Raw genomic sequence first — 17,500 nt, forward strand, 5'->3', positions numbered from 1 at the left:
ATATATATATATATATATATATATATATATATATATATATATATATATATATATATATATATATATATATATATACAGGGTGTTTAAGTTTCTCCCTGAGTATTTAATATTTTTGTGTGGCCTCCATCTACCTGTACCACAGCCTGCATTCTTGAGGGGTTTGATTTCAGCAAATTGCAAAAAGCAGAGACTTAAACTCCATTTCCTGAGCACTTCAGTAACCTCTCTTCGCAGGTCGTCGAGGCTTGGTATACCATCATACTTCACTGTGCACGCTTCAGCACAATCCTTTAAGATACTACCAATGTTTTCACACATATTAAGGTCAGGGGAGCTACCTGGAAATTCACTTGACGAGAAGAAATCGATACCACAGTTTTAAAGCAGCTCCTGTGTCTGCAGAACCTTGAAACATGGTGCCTTATCATGCAAAAATGTGACTTCTTCAACAGATAACACATTTTCAGGATCTTTGAGAAAAAATACTCCACCAGTAAGCACAGTTTCTCTGAAGCATTTGCCATTCCATGACTGTCCTTTTTCTTTGATGATCCACATTAACTGTTTGGCTGTGAAACAGAAAATTCCCAAACATTCAGGAAATCTCACAACTTGGCGATAGCGCACGTCATCGCTGATAACATCCAACTTTGCAGCCCAAGTGATGTCATTTTTATGATTTGGCTTCCTGACTGTGTAAATGAAGAATTCATCTGATGCGGCAACATGGAGAAAGTCAGCTTCATATCAGTCTTTAAGAAATAAACCACAAAACCATGCATGGTTTTCTCTCTGCTGCTGAGTGATGTTGGGCTTCCTGATAACATGAACTGGCTTGATACCAGATTTTTTCAACTCACGATATACAGCACTATAACTTCTCTTCTTTCCCCTTTTTGTTTCTAGTTCAAGCGCCAATCTACATAAAGACTTTCTTGGTCTACCACTGCCTCAGCTATGATGTCTTTTGACTCCTGAGAAAGACTTCAGGCCTTCCAAGATTCTCACTCTTTTTGCGATGACAGTCATATGGATTTTTGTTCCAGTTTCTTTTAACAAAGGATTCATCTCTTTTAATGTATTTAGCTATCCAGGAACATAAAATGAAGGATGCGCCAGCATCCCTAGCCTCTCTGAAGGTTATAGCCCGGATTCGGTCAATCCATCTGATTTCCTCCAAGTCGGTAGCCATGGCTGTATCTAACTCTGTCACTCAGTCTGAAAATACAAGAAATGTAAAATGAAAAATAGCTTAATAGAAACTTAAAATAATGTACTTGGAGATAGGCTATAGCAGAAAACTTCATAACTTTCCATTTGTTTTTGTGGAGGGGGCCTCTAATTTCAGAAACACCCGGTATACTGTATTTAAATGGATGTATGTGTGTGTGTATGTTTCAGCATATCTCCAAAACATTGGACAATTTCAGGCAAACTTGGTACACATATGCCTTACTAACTGGAAAAGAATACTGTGGGGGTAAGACATCACTAGCACCAAAGGGCACCAAAGGAAGTGGGGGTGGGAAGGTCTTCCCTGAAACAGGGCTGGTTCTGCCCATAGACTTAGTAACTAAATAAACTCTATGGGTTTATTGTACCTCATTTCGGTATACATAGGACTTACTATCAGAAAAGAATGCTGTGGGGGTACAGCATTACTGACAACATAGGGGGTGGGGGTGGGAAGGGGTGACATATAAAAATAATTAAAAACGGCAAATAATGTCTAATCCATAGTTTTTGAGGTCGCTAAGATGAATATTGACACTCCCGATGCCCTTCAAGTCCAATTCAGCTCCGATAGGAAGAGGGGGTGAGAAAGGGCGAAAAAATTTTAAAAATGACAGATATTTGTGTCTAATCTAAAGCTTTCAAGGTCGTTGAGATGAATGGTGACACTCCCGATGTCCTTTAAGTAAAAGTTCAGCCCCAATAGGAATGGGGGGTGAGAAGGGGTGAAATATAAAAAGTCAAAAAATACTGGGCAATGTAATTGAAGCAACTAACTATTTTAACAGGAAAGGGAGAGAGTGAGAGGGCAAGGAAGTGTGAGAGAGTAGAGGGGGTGCTAGGGAGAGAGAGAGAGAGAGAGAGAGAGAGAGAGAGAGAGAGAGAGAGAGAGAGAGAGAGAGAGAGAGTTTATCGATTGTCATTCAGAGCTTTCCCGGGCAACAAAGAGTTGGACAGCTAGTATATATATATAACTGAATAACGAAAAATATGGAACGTGAATAATATATAGATAAAGGCAATGCCATGAAGGAAAGAGAAACAATGGAGTGCTGCAAGGTCTTTCGACTTCTCATCCTTTACTTAGCAGACTAAAGAAATGTAAAAATAAGTTTATGAAGAAAGCTCGTATAAATGAAAAGTGTGGATTACAAAGGAAAAATATGTACCTGGAATCCAACGCAATTGAAGAATTGGTAGACCTACCAAAACAGGGTTAATATTTAAGAGGTTTTACAAGGATTAGGCTCAACAGCTCAGAAGCAGGGACAGGAAAATTAAAAGATTATACAAGGTAGGTGACTAACCACCTAAAAATGTTATAAAGTACAACTCACAAATTCTCATTTTGGTAAACAATAAAATTTTTTACAAGGTGAACATTTTAAAAAAAATATTAAACATACGAATGCATAGGAAATATATATAAGTAACTAATTTGTAATTAAGTCAGTGATTTTGTCTTTTAGGTCATTCTTGAACATTTTACTTATGCAGGGGTCCAAATAATACATGCCAGGGGTAAGATTAAAATTACAACTGGAAGCAAGCTGTATAATAGCGGATTCTAAAAGATTTCAAGAAGAGAAATCTTTCGATCTGGCAATCACTGACCTTTCAGCCCAATTTACCTGTGAGAGTTTTCAATTAAATTAATGAATATAGCATTGGATCTTTGCCCAGTTTTGAAAGAATACTTATGCTATCTAATCCGCACATCTAAATCCTTGCTAGATTGGCTGATATAAAAAGACGGGCAGTCCAAACATGGAATTTTATATATTAAATTTTATATATTATGTTATTTTCCTTAGGGCTATTTTTGATTAACATTCCTTTTTAGTGTGTTATTATATGAAAAAACAAGGTTAACATTAAAGATTTTAAAAATGATTTTATGTTTTAAAAACTACTAAAATAAAGCAAGGTAAGAATGTTCTTAAGGGTTTCTTTCTCCATGTTGCTTTTTGTGGGCTTTATTTTAACAAATATCTAGTATATGCCAGAGATAACATAAATCTGTCCCTATTTTTCTTATGTATTTGATTTCTTGACCCAAATACTGGGAACTGACAATGAACAACACTCTTAAAACAGAGGAAAAAAAATGGATATTTTGATATTAATGTGATGGCCTGAATAAAAATGAACATAAGTTAAGTTGTTGGTTGGTTTCCCATAAATACTGAGTTTACATTGAAATGGTTGTCTATGTATTAAAACATCTAAGAAAGGGAGACAATTGGCTTTTTCTAATTCTAAAGTAAACTTAATGGATGGTACCTAGTTATTCAAATTAGAGAGTAAATCATTTACATCAATACCAGCAGGCAAAACAGCTAAAATATCATCAACATATCTGTGCCACTTTAAAGGAGTATAAATGATATTAGGTATATATCTTTTTCAAAGAATTCCATATGCAAGTTTGAGAGGAGTGGGGATAAAGGGTTGCCCATTGCCATACCAAATATTTGTTGGTAAAATTCACCATTGAATATAAACTTACAATCACAAATGCACAACCTAGTAAGTGAAATAATATGACTTACAGGTAGAGGTAACTCATGATGGATTAGTTCATTACTAAGATACTCTAAAATAGAATCTATAGGGACTATAGTAAAAAGAGAACAAACATCAAAACCAATGAATCTATCAGTGGGACAAAAAGTTATTTTGTTTAATTTATCAACTAAATCTAGAGTATTATATATGTGAGAATAGGAGATGGTTCTAAGTAACGGACAAGAGCTTGGTAATATATTTCGAAAGTTTATACGAAATTGAGCCAACAGTACTGATAATAGTCACATAGGATTATTTTCTTTGTGCATTTCTACTAATCCATACAAGTAAGGTAATGAGGGAAATTTAACTGACAACTGCCCTATTAGTTCTTTTTATCTTTAAGGATTTTCTTTCACTGTGCTATTGAAATTTTTTATGACTTGATCAAGGGGAATTTTTGTTAGTTTTTTGTAAGTTGTATCATCATCCAGTAGGGCCTGGATAAGTGATATGTAGTCAGCTTTATTCAACGGTCTCTCAAATCAGAATGAGCAGATTTCAGGATCCCAGTAGAAAATGAAAAAATCATGCCACGAATAATTTTACTTTGTCTTGTTGAACAGTATGTATACCGCCATTACTAGGTGGTGTACTAATATAACCATTAAAATTAATTTATGTTAATTATATTAGGTCAAGGTGCAGCCTATGGCAAAGATATCGGTGGGTTACAGTGCATTATATTTGCATACAGATAGTTCCCTGAAATGGGGCCTTGAAGGTGGATTTAATTGCATTTTTTTTTAATATGTTAGAATGATAGTAGCTCTAGGATATGTACACATCGCCTGTCGCTTTCATTCTCCAAAGTGAGATAAGTCGTAACATAGTAGTTGTATTGGAAAATGCATCTAGGAGTATGAGTTGTAGCTAATGTTTAAGCACTCCACTTACGCTGGAGGGATTGCCTTTTAGGCACTACTTAATAATTGTTTATTAATGAAGTGGGTTTGTTTGTAGTTTGATAAAGAATTAATTGATTTTGTCGATTAGTATTTTGTAGAATTTTGTTTTAAGATTATAGTTGATACATACAGTGATGGAATTGTTATTGAATTTGGGTAAAGCAGTGTTAAATTTTCGTACCTTTTGTATCAGGGGTTAACTATACTGACATGTTAGTTATGCGGTCCCGAAACAAGGAGAGCTAGATTTTGTTGGTGATACGTTAGTCGATCTTTGTATACATGGTTCTTTACTAAGTAAATTTAATTTTGTGTCGGGTTTGAGTTTAATTCGATAGTAAAGGTAAGAGGAATGAGCTTCTTATCTGCTGTTTTGTCAAGTGTCTTAGTAGTTGTCATTTGAGGTGGGCTTAAAATCAGCCATCTTGGTATAACGTTAAAGTAATATTGATTTTTTTATATATTTATAAGGTGTTTGCTTTTTCTAGTAAAGAATGCCATTTCCTGTTTAAGTGGTAGGTAAAATGTTTATATAAGTAGAAATGAAGTTAGTTTTTATGTTTGAGTGTTATTTGTTTTTTAAGCACTTGGAGAGGCGTTTAGAAGGAGCTCGGCAAATTTTGTCCCCGCCTGTTTATCAAAAACATGTCTGTGTGAATTAGTTATAAAGTCTAGCCTGCCCACTGATTTACTAAAAGGGCCTCGGCAATTTGACCGTGCAAAGGTAGCATAGTCAGTAGTCTTTTAATTGGAGGCTTGAATGAATGGTTGGACAAGGGACAGGCTGTCTCCTTTATGGCGTTTGAATTTAACTTTTGAGTGAAAAGGCTCAAATTGTTTAGGGGGATGATAAGACCCTATGAAACTTAATATAGGCTAGGCTTAATTTGCGTTGTAGGTGAAAAGTAGTTTTGTTTAGTTTATATTTCGTTGGGGAGATGAAGATGTAATGTGTAACTGTCTATTTAATTTTATAGCACTAACTAGAATTTGATCCCCCCTTGGGGATTAAGAGAATAAGTTACTTTAGGGATAACAGCGTGATTTTCTTTGAGAGTTCTTATCGACAAGAGTAGTTGCGACCTCGATGTTGATTTAAAATTTCAGCTAGGTGTAGCCGTTTAGCTGGTGGGTCTGTTCAACCTTTGAAATTTTACATGATTTGAGTTCAAACCGGTGTGAGCCAGGTTGGTTTCTATCTTTTAATGGTTTAAAAATGGCTTTAGTACAAAAGGATTGAGCTTTTGAGATAGTCTTTGTGTAAGATAACTTTAATGGATTGCCTTGGCAGATTAGTGTGTCGGATTTAGAATCCGTTAATATAGTGATTACTATTGGCAATAGAAAGGGGCTTTTGTGTTTTCTTTCTATAATGGTGTTGATTAAGCTAGTTAATTACTTAATTTTAGTGATTTTAGTTTTGGTTTCTGTTGCTTTTTTACATTGCTTGAACGTAAGACTTTAGGTTACATTCAGATTTGTAAGGATCCTAATAAAGTGGGCTATGCTGGTTTGTTACAGCCTTTTGCTGGTGCTGTTAAATTATTCACTAAGGAGCAGATTTTTCCTACTATGAGTAATTTTATTCCTTATTATTTGTCTCCTGTGTTTAGGCTATTTATTGCCTTAGTCTGTTGGTGTTTAATACCTTATGAGCTGGGTTTATTTTCTTTTGAATTTGGGGTTTTATTTTTTCTTTGTTGTACGAGGGCAAGAGTGTACTCTACAATAGGGGCGGGCTGGGTTTCTAACTCTAAATATTCTCTTTTGGGTTGTCTTTGTCCTGTTGCTCAGACTATTTCTTATGAGGTAAGTCTTGCTCTAATTTTGCTGAGTATGTTATTCTTGGTGGGGGGATTTGATTTAGGGCTGTTTGAGAGTTATCAGCGTTACTGGTGGTTTTTTCTTTTAGGATTTCCTCTGGCTCTGTTGTGGTTTGCTTCCTGTTTAGCTGAGAGTAACCGAACTCCTTTCGACTTCGCGGAGGGTGAGTCTGAGTTGGTATCTGGGTTTAACACTGAGTATAGGGGTGGAGGTTTTGCTTTAATTTTTATGGCTGCGTATGCTAGGATTTTGTTTTTAAGGGCTCTGTTTTCTATCATTTTCTTGGGCAGAGGTCTTGTTTCTCTTCTGTTTTTATATAAATGTTATGTTTATTGGTTTCTGTTTTTGTATGGCGTGGTACTTTGCTGCGATTTCGTTCTGATAAGTTGATATATCTTGCTTGAAAGAGATTTCTTCCTGTGGCATTAAATTATTGTATTTTTCATGGGATTGAAGGTTTTTAGAGGTTGCCCTAGTATAGTCTTGTAAAGAAATTGGGATAGACTGTTAAGAGATTTGAACTCTTGTTGGGTGCTTTCAAAACACTTGTCTTCCTAAAGATGAATAGTCAGTCTATAAGTTTATCTCATGCGATTATTGCTAGTGGATTGATAGTGAAGAATGAGAAATATAGAACTGTTAGGATTTGTCCTGTGAGGATATAAGGGTCTTCTACTGGTCGGGCTCCGATTCATGTTAGTAAAATTACAATTCTAATCATGGATCAAAATAAAATTTGTCTTATTGGGTAGAAGGCTAGTCTTTGGAATTTATTTTTGTGTGTGAATGGTAAGATGAATAAAATGGCTACTGATATGACTAGGGTGATAACTCCTCCTAGTTTATTTGGGATTGATCGTAGAATTCCACAGGCAAATAGAAAGTATCATTCTGGTTGAATGTGAGCTGGTGTCACCAGTGGATTGGCTGGAATAAAGTTGTCTGGGTCTCCGAGTAGATAGGGGTCAAGTAGTGTGAGGATGATTAGTGTGGCCAGTGTGACTACAAATCCCACGATGTCTTTAAATGAGAAATAGGGATGGAATGGAACTTTTCCAACTGCCTAGAGATTCCTAGGGGATTGTTAGATCCTGTTTGATGCAAGAATAGTATGTGGACTATGGAGGCGGCTGCAATGATGAATGGGAATAGGTAATGAAAGGTGAAGAATCGTGTTAGAGTTGCGTTACTTACTGTGAATCTTCCTCAAATTCATTGTACTAGATCTGTGCCTATGAATGGAATTGCCGATATTAGGTTGGTAATTACAGTAGCACCTCTGAATGATATTTGTCCCCATGGGAATACATATCCTAGGAAGGCTGTTGCTATAGTTAAGAATAGGATGATTACTCCTACTGATCAGGTATGTATGTACAAGAATGATCCATAGCAGGTTCCTCGTCCGATGTGTCTGTATAGACAAATGAAGAAGAAAGAGGCGCCGTTGGCGTGGACTGTCTGGAGGAGTCATCTGTAGTTTACGTCTCGGCAAATGTGAGCTACTCTTGAGAAAGCTAGGTCTACATTTGCTGTGTAGTGTATGGCTAGGAATAGTTCTGTAGCAATCTGAACTATCAAGCACATGCCTAGAAGAGATCCAAAATTTCAGAGAATGGAAATGTTAACTGGTGTGGGCAAATCCACTATGGCCCTGTTAGCGATTTTAAAGAGGAGGTGTGATTTTCATATAGGTGCTGTCATTAGGATGTTGGAAGGGGTCCAGAGAAGGTTGATCTGAGTTTGACTACAACAATAAGAGTTAGAAGAAGTTGAAACAGACTGCAACTGGCTAATTATGACTGGCATGTTTTAAAAAAACAAAACGAAAAACCTGAGTTGGTTTCCAGAACGGATCAGCGATTATTATTCCCTTTCTTGATAATAGCATAGTAGCAGGAGAAGAAATTCGAGTTTTAGACCAGATGTGCTATCTATCGCCATTATCTTAACTGGCGACAGATAGCACATCTGGTCTAAAACTCGAATTTCTTTCTCCTGCTACTATGCTATTATCAAGAAAGGTATTATTAAGTCTAAATAATGCTGTTAAATTATCTAAATTACTAACTCTTTTGAGACCTGACATTACACTACACACAATATTTCAACATTTATTACTATTACACATAACACATGATAAACAGAACAGTAAATATATCAAAACTATAGGATGATATACATATTACAAGGCAACATCATGAAATTCCTCCCCCCATAAGATTAGTTATCCTGGGTTTGAATCCAATGATTCACAACGGGATAAATAATCTGCTATGACATTATCTTTTCATGAAATGTGTTTCACGGTTGTAGGCATAAAGACCACCTGGTCAGTCTCTGATTGTTATTTTTCATCTTACTGATGAATGAGAAAGGGATGTGGTCAGACAACACTAAAATTTCTTCATTCCTAGCTTGGTTCACATACACTTCAAGCCTTTTTAATGCTGTGATTACTGCTAGCATTTCTTTTTCGACTGTTGAGTAATTTTCTGATGCTTTTTCAACTTTGAAACCATGAAACATACAGGATGCAGAATACAGCTGTCATCTTCTTGAAGTAAAACAGCTCCAATTCCACAGTTGGATGCATCAACTTGTATCACAAACTTTTTATTGAAGTCTGGAGCTTGAAGCACTGGTCTAGAAGTTCAAATGGCTTTAACCTTCTCAAATGATTCTTGACATTCTGGAGTCCAAACAAACTTTGTCTTCGGACTGGTTAAGTCAGTTAAGGGAGCTACTATGGCTGAGAAATCTGGACAGAATCAGCGATCAAATCCAGCCATGCCCAAATAACTTTGTAGCTGTTTCCTGGTAGTAGGAGGGTAGCCTTGCAGATACCTTCTACATTGGCGTCAACAGGAACGAGAAGGCATTTTCCAACTTCTAATCCCAGATATTGAACAGCTGCCTTTCCAGATTCACTTTTTTGTAATTGTTAGTCCTGCTTCCCGTAGTTTCTTGAATGCTTTCCTTAAAATCTTCAGATGTTCTTCCTATGTATTAGAGTAAATCACAATGTTATCAAGGTATACACCTACTCCTCCTATGGATCCTAGCAGTTGATCCATCACTCATTGGAATGTTGCAGGTGCATTCATCTGACCAAATGGCAAAACAGTGTATTGATACAGTCCAAAAGGAGTAATGAAAGCTGACAGCAACTTAGCATTCTCATCTACGGGAGTTTGATATCCTTTCAACAAGTCTATCTTGGAAACAAATTTGGCTTGCCCAGTATTATCAAGTGATTGATCAATAAGAGGCAAGGGATAATTGTCAGCCACACTGATGGAATTCAGTTTCCTGTAATCAGTACACATCCTAAATGAGTGATCTGGTTTCTTCACTAACACACAAGGAGAACTATAATGACTTGGACTGGGTTCTGCTAATCCATGCTGCAACAAATATTCAACTTCTTTTTTCAAAACATCTCAATGAAAAGGTGATAAGCGATATGCTTTCTGTTTAAAAGGTTTTCCATCTTCTCTGATCTTTATCTCATGCTTTATCAGATTGGTGCTCCTAGGCATATCTGCAAAAATATCAGGGAAACTTTGAATCACCTCACTTAATTCATTACTTTGCTCAACACTCAGATGCTTTAATTTATCCTCCAAATTTTCCAATATTGAAGAATTGTTCATCCTGCTTTCAGCTCCCAATTCGTAGCCATCATCGCCCTCTGTAGATGAAATTGTCCGTGTTATTGACACGTTTCAGTTTCAGTCTCTGAAGAGTAATGAAAAGATTCACATGTATCTTCCTCTGTTGTTTCCTTCTTCCTGGTGGGTGTTTCAATCACGTCAGTTCAATCACTTAATTTCTCTATTATCCTATAAGGGCCCTGAAATTTGGATGAGTCCTAAAACCTGTGCATTTTTGGTTCTGGTACTTGACATTATAATTCCTTTTGCTACAAATTATGTTAAAATCTTCACCCAGTGTAGCAGCTTTGTCAAGTTTCTTGACTCTCTCTCTCTCTCTCTCTCTCTCTCTCTCTCTCTCTCTCTCTCTCTCTCTCTCTTAAGTGTTCAGGAATTCCTCAATAACTATCTACATATATCTATATATCTATATATATATATATAGGTTTATATATATATATATATATATATATATATATATATATATATATATATATATATATATATATATATATCTTCAAGTGCATCTGGTCAACCAGGGTTCGAACTCATGTCCCTGTCACATTATTGTCAAACCCAAGAGGCATAGGTTCGAATCTTCGTCAGATTAGATGCACTTAACATAAATAATTACTTTTGTACGAAAAATGTTCCTAGAATAAAGCGAGTCTTCGATAGGAAGGAGAATTTGCGTCTTAATAATTGACAGCATAAGAAGTTATGTGCTAAACAGTGACAAAGTATCACACATACAAAACACACACATACACACACACGCACACACACACACACACACACACACATGTATTGCCGTTTATATTTCTGCTGTTTAATTTGCAAAGAATTGGCGTGAAGTGCAATGTAATCATAAAATATTTGAGTTATTGGAATCGAGTTCAGTCTAGGCGTCCTCTGTGCAATTCTTCGATTCCTTCATTACAGTGCCATTTTCGGTTGAGTGACCATAAGTGTTTCGATTACAGTTTAGGAGTTATTCAGCTGTGGATCTGTTCATCATCTTGTGTGCGTAGTGGTTCCACTACATCATCTGCAATGCCCTTTGAAGCGGGCATCCCATAGTGTTTCCTCAAGCAAATCCCCAGTCATTTGCTCTTTATCTTGTATCACGGTACCGTGTTTGTCTGTCCCTAAAATTACGCTACCATTTTTCTGATATTTGTTTCCTTTTGTAAATATAATTAATTAAGTAAAACCCAGAGTTTACCTAATCACTCCCCTCTTGAAGTAGGCCTTCAGCCGTATTTTGATGTATATATTTTTTAGTTGACCTTAAGGCCAGAGTCCGGATTTTTGTATTACCTAAGGTAAGTTGTGTAATATCCCTAGTATATCTCATAGACCTAACAAGACCCCAGCTAAAAACCATATCACTATATATATATATATATATATATATATATATATATATATATATATATATATATATATATATATATATATATATTAAATTTTTACAGTCTGAAATAATTACAGGGCTTACAGGCCAAAATATAATTTCATTTCAATGCTTTTCCGTCTGAGACTTGGAGTCCATGGAGTCGGGAGGACCCTGGCAATGACTGTAGACTTTATAACTTTGCATGCAAATATGCTTACGTACATGGAAACTGACACCCAAAAACCAACATGGGCCCAATCTTTGTCGCTCGTCTGTCTTGTCTTTTTCGAAAAATTTTCTAAAATGCGAACAGTGACAAATATTGTGTCCTTTCGGATAGACGGTCTCTACATTCTGCTGTCGATTGAGTAAAAATGATTTAAAGCTGAAAAAGTTCAAAGATAAAACACTGATATTATGTTCAAAAATAATTTTAGAAGAAACATTGGTCATTTATCTTTAATCGTCCTTCCTTTTTTATTGTGAGGGAATAAGTTGTATGCCATTCAGACAGTTGCATTATTAATTATACACTTTCATACTGAAGTCATCTCTGTAGCTTAGTATATTAGATACCAGAGTCCGATAATGGATTTGGCAAACCATTAATTTCATTTCAAATATAAAAGAACTTTTCACGAGGAGTCCATTAGTGTTTTTTAAAGTCTAGTGTGCCTTCACTGAAGCTAATTCTGGGTCATTTATATATAGATACTTCTCAGCTTGGATAAAGCCACGAAATAATGATAGTATATATATATATATATATATATATATATATATATATATATATATATATATATATATATATATATATATATATATATATATTAATATTATATAATGTATATATATGTAGAAAGAGAGAGAGAGAGAGAGAGAGAGAGAGAGAGAGAGAGAGAGAGAGAGAGAGAGAGAGAGAGAGAGAGAGAGAGAGAGAAAAACGTTTGAGTCCATGTTTTTCACTTGCATTATCAAAGGAATGTCCCACGTACAGATGGAGAAAGAATGCATCAGTTATGGCATTTTCTTTGTTTTTATGTATGACACAAAAGCTATTCTAATTCTACCCATAAAACATTCATGACGATGGACATATATTTTGATCATGGCAATGTAAGAATCTGTATCTTTAGAATGTGAAACAAACATTTCTCTCATTTTTTATATATATATATATATATATATATATATATATATATATATATATATATATATATATATATATATATATATATATATATATATATATATATATATATATATATGTAATGTATGTATATATAGATAGATAGATAGATAGATAGATGGACAGTTATAGATACAGATATTTGTACTCAACATTCTCTATTTTAATGTACGTACTGAGAAAAGGAAAAATGAATCACATCCTTGGTGACTGCCCATAAATTCTAGCCTTTAAAGCAAGACCTAAGTAATAAATTAAAAAGGGAATGAATTTGCTAGCGGAGGTAGCGAATAAAGGCCAAGTGAATATTATGGGATCTTCTCTCGGAGACCGATTTGTTAACAGGTAAATGTCTGCTGTAGAAGAAAGCTTTTCTTTAGTACCCAAGCCCTCTGTTTATGCTGTCTATATCACTAACAAGGTCATCACTTCCATAAATGAACAGGCACTTCAGAATCATGTATGTCTTTCATTAAAGTTCTAATCTAGGATGCAGGACAGAGATGAGCATAGAAAAGTAATTTCCTTTCCTCAACTTCTTTACACATATGCTGGAGAATCTTGATTGCTCTAGGAGAATGTAGTGAGGCCCACAAACATTGGTCGTTTGTGCCTACATGAACTGGGCATTCGTACGTTGCAGTCGCTAGGAATCCAACAATGCAGTACTATAAGTGGGACAGCGAATCTAAACAACAATGATTATCAAGACAACATAATCACGAGGGTCAGTGAGAAACTACCACAATATACACTCAGATATCCTATGAATCTGATACCTTCATAAAGGAAACAAAAGGTGAAAAAATTGCCAGAGGGGCTGCTCCTCAACGCTGCAGTGAAAGTGTAGCAGAGTCTTCATCTGGCACAATTTTTGATATCATTTTAGTGGAAAACAGCACGGCCCCTAGCAGATGGAAGGAACACAGTGGATGAGTTTGCGTTTAGGCTATGTGTTGTGAATCCCTTTCTGACTGTACATCACAACGGGGGGCCTGAAATCGATCATCTGATTGATGTGGCTGACTTTGTCTACATTGAGCTCACTTCATATAAAAACTACAATTTAATGTACAATTCAGACTGACTGCATTCCACCTTTGGCGTGGAGACATTTCAGTTTTCAATAAATAATTTTGCGGAGAACGAGAGAGAGGGAAACTGCATCACTAGCTACGACTGCTATGCTCTCCTATCAGTGATACAAGAGAGAGAGAGAGAGAGAGAGAGAGAGAGAGGGAGAGAGAGAGAGAGAGAGAGAGCATGCATCACTAGCTACGACTGCTATGCTCTCCTATCAGTGATACAAGAGAGAGAGAGAGAGAGAGAGAGAGAGAGAGAGAGAGAGAGAGAGAGAGAGAGAGAGAGAGATGAACTTTAAATGAGCACAGATTAATTTTTCCTGGTACATAAACCAATCACAGACAAAGTTTTTGGACGAGCTGCAGTACTTTTGTCCTCATATTATAATATAAAATCAACTTTTTAAAACTTTTGCAACATTGACCATAGACGAAAACTAGGTTATGACACAGACAATGACGTCTAATTTCTTCTCCTATCAACATTATCTGAGAAGGAACGAAATCTACCAAAAAACTGAAAACACTGGTCACAAAATAATTAGTATATATATACGTATATACTGTATATAAATATATATACACATACACACACAGACATATATACTGTATATATTTGACAGGTGTACGTAAGTCATCTACATGTAAATCTGTATTGTTCGGACCTGCGTATCCGCAATATCGTTGTGTCGTTTCCTCTTGACGGGTGACATAAAAATGACGAATTTTGTTATAAACGGTTTTGTGAGCCTCTGTTGGCCGAGTATTTGATACTGAACGGGTTGATGTCGCCTTTGCCTCATTTGCATAGCTGTCAAAACTATAAAAAATTTTCATTTGTACTGATCTGACGCGATAATTTCATCTATTGGGGGACGCGACGTCAGTGGGGGAATTTTCGAATATTTTGCAGGCGATTGCAAGGTTTAATTTTTGTTCGCTTTTTCATCATTTTAGATATTTAATTTACACTTATTCATTTCTTACTTATTTTTTACATTTTTTAAGCATAACTGATTTTATTATTTTCCAAAGGTGTTTGTCAAGTCACAGAGAAGTTGACGAAGAAAGGAAGGAAAAAGGACGATGAGTCCTTAATATATCAAAGAGCTGTGAAACGAACGATATATAAAGAGAATAAACGACAATAACAGTCATCTGCAAAAAAATTGATGTAGAAAGCTGGTAGATTAAAAAAGGTAGAATTCCGTATGAAAGAGCGAAAGACCTTCAAAGAAGAAATGGTGGAAATATTTCATAATAAAAATTACATGACAAAAGAGAGGAGTAAAAGGAAGGAAGGACAGAAGTGCAAAAACAACGCAAAATGTGAAAATGTGAGAAGGAAAGTAAGAAGAAAGATCAGCAGACAGAAAATGCAGACAAGAAGCAGGTCGAAGAAAGAACGAATTTCGGAAAGTAAGAAGCCGAGAAAAAGAGGGAGAGAACTAAAGGAGAGGAGGGCAAAGAAAAATTTAAAAAATGAGAAAATGGCGAAAAGAGGAAGAATGTTTAAAGAAGAACGAGAAGAATTAGGAAAAGAGGAAAATGAAACAAGTAAACGAAAAGAAACACAAATGATTAAGAAATAAAGAGAGAAAATCAATGAGAATGTAATAGAGTTATATATAAAAGTCATGGAATGATGAAGGATCCTCAGGAAGAAAAGTAAGTATAGCTTAGTTTTAAGACCACTGAGCTGATTAACAGCTCTCCTAGGCTGGCCTGAAGGATTACACTTATTTTACGTGGCTAAGAACCAATTGGTTACTTAGCAACGGGATACAGCTTATTGTGGAATCGAATACATTATAGCGAGAAATGAATTTCTATCACCAGAAATAAATTCCTCTAACTCTTCATCAGCCGGTCATCGAACTCCGGCCCATCGAATGAAGCTCAACCAACTCGGCCAACAAAGGGCTTCCTCAGGAAGAAAAGGAAAAAGAAGTGACAAAACGAAGAGGAAACAAGAAAGAACGTAGATAAAATGTTAAATCTGATAAGAATAACGAAATGCAAACTCTAAGAAGACAAGCAGTTATAACGAAAAAGAATTGAGTCAAAGGAAGAAAACTAAGGAACAAGAATAAAAAAAAAAGAGCAAGGGAAGGGACTGGAAGAGGATTAGACCCCTCCTGCACAATATTTTCCCATTTGAGCGAGAGCCAAAGACACGAGAGGAGCCTTCGAGTGAAAAAACAGATGGTTTTACCAGAGGGAAAGTCCACAGCAGAACTGGCGAGTCCAATGACTCAGTCCGCCGAATGCAAACCTCACTTCGGATGGACGTCATGTTCTGCCCTTTGTAGCACTTCAGAGAGACATAGTCTGACTTGTCCGTTAAAACACCAGTATAGTTTGATTCTTTGTTCACGTTAACTTGACGATAAAATCTTCCTATATAAATGTTTATAACATTTGAAGGACATATCTTATGAGTAATTCACGGCCTAGGCAGGCAGGGTGGAAGCAGATATCAGGCACAAAAATTATTCAGCACCCAAACACGCACACACACACACACACACACACACATGTGCCGGTCTCTGCGCCTGTTACCCTAGTAGTTGTCGCTAACAGCACTTTTAATTTTGCCGTGTCGTCAAAAGGCGTTAAAAGTTTGTATCAGAACAACCGGAATCGATTGGTCCGAGACGCATGGGTCTTTGTGGCACTATGCTACAGATATTTGTTCATCCCTTCTACTCTTGTCCATCAGGAAATTATGTTGATATCAAGAGAACATTCTTAGTATATTTGAGTCAAGCGGAAATATCAGGCAGTCTGACATCCTTAGCAGAACATTATCTGAACCATGTCTCTTTACTTATAGGTTATGCATATGCCTTTCTATGACATACATATATCAGTTATTTAGTATAAATTATCGTTGCTGAGACTAAAAACCTATTTACGACGAGTTCTGAACGCAAACCACACTTCAGATGTACGCATGCATAAGTAATTTTTAAATGAGATGTTTCTAACTGGGAATTAACAACTTATAAATTTATGAGTTTTGCAAGAAAACCACACTTCACGTGGGAATACCTAAAATTATGTTAATGACAAATGTACTTTCAACCGGGAATTATAGGACTGCTTTTGATGAATTTCAGTCACTAGCCACTGTCCTGACGGAACAATGTTTCAGCAGCCTTTAACGGTTACGGCGACCATTAAAAACCACTTCAACAATTTTTTTTTGTTTTAAACCTGACGATGAATCTTGTATGTTTTGGTGTATAAGCTTAAGGAAGCATGCATTCTTTTCGATAATCTGTTCCAACAAATGGAAAAAATTCATTTTGATCGTAATGCTGAATGAACTTCAACACTTCCTGTCCTTTTCGTTTTAGATAACTTAGAAATTATCTTTTGGACTCTTATCTCAGTGAATTTATACTTTTCTTTTTAGCCTTCATATCTGAGCGATTTCTCGAATGTCTTTTAACCTGTTTGCATCAACTGCCAAGATTTGAGTGAATTTTCATTCAGGACTGATAAGCTTATTTGGCCACATTTCCACGGTATTTGGAAATTAAGCAGAGACATTTTAGTAAAGGATTGAAAACTATTATGACTAAATGTTTATAGAAAGGATTTGTGGCTGGTTCAGGATCTTCTAGAAAACTTTT

General features: G+C 35.9%; 2 pseudogenes; one reads left to right on the plus strand and one right to left on the minus strand.

Annotated features, from left to right (window-relative positions):
• The first annotated feature begins 6,081 nt into the window (after positions 1-6,081).
• Positions 6,082-6,997, plus strand: LOC136828542 (NADH-ubiquinone oxidoreductase chain 1-like; annotated as a pseudogene).
• Positions 6,998-7,119: 122 nt separating this feature from the next.
• LOC136828543 (cytochrome b-like) lies at positions 7,120-8,198 on the minus strand (annotated as a pseudogene).
• Between the last annotated feature and the right edge of the window lie 9,302 nt (positions 8,199-17,500).

Source organism: Macrobrachium rosenbergii, chromosome 43 (genome assembly GCF_040412425.1).
Source record: "Macrobrachium rosenbergii isolate ZJJX-2024 chromosome 43, ASM4041242v1, whole genome shotgun sequence".
NCBI lineage: Eukaryota > Metazoa > Arthropoda > Malacostraca > Decapoda > Palaemonidae > Macrobrachium > Macrobrachium rosenbergii.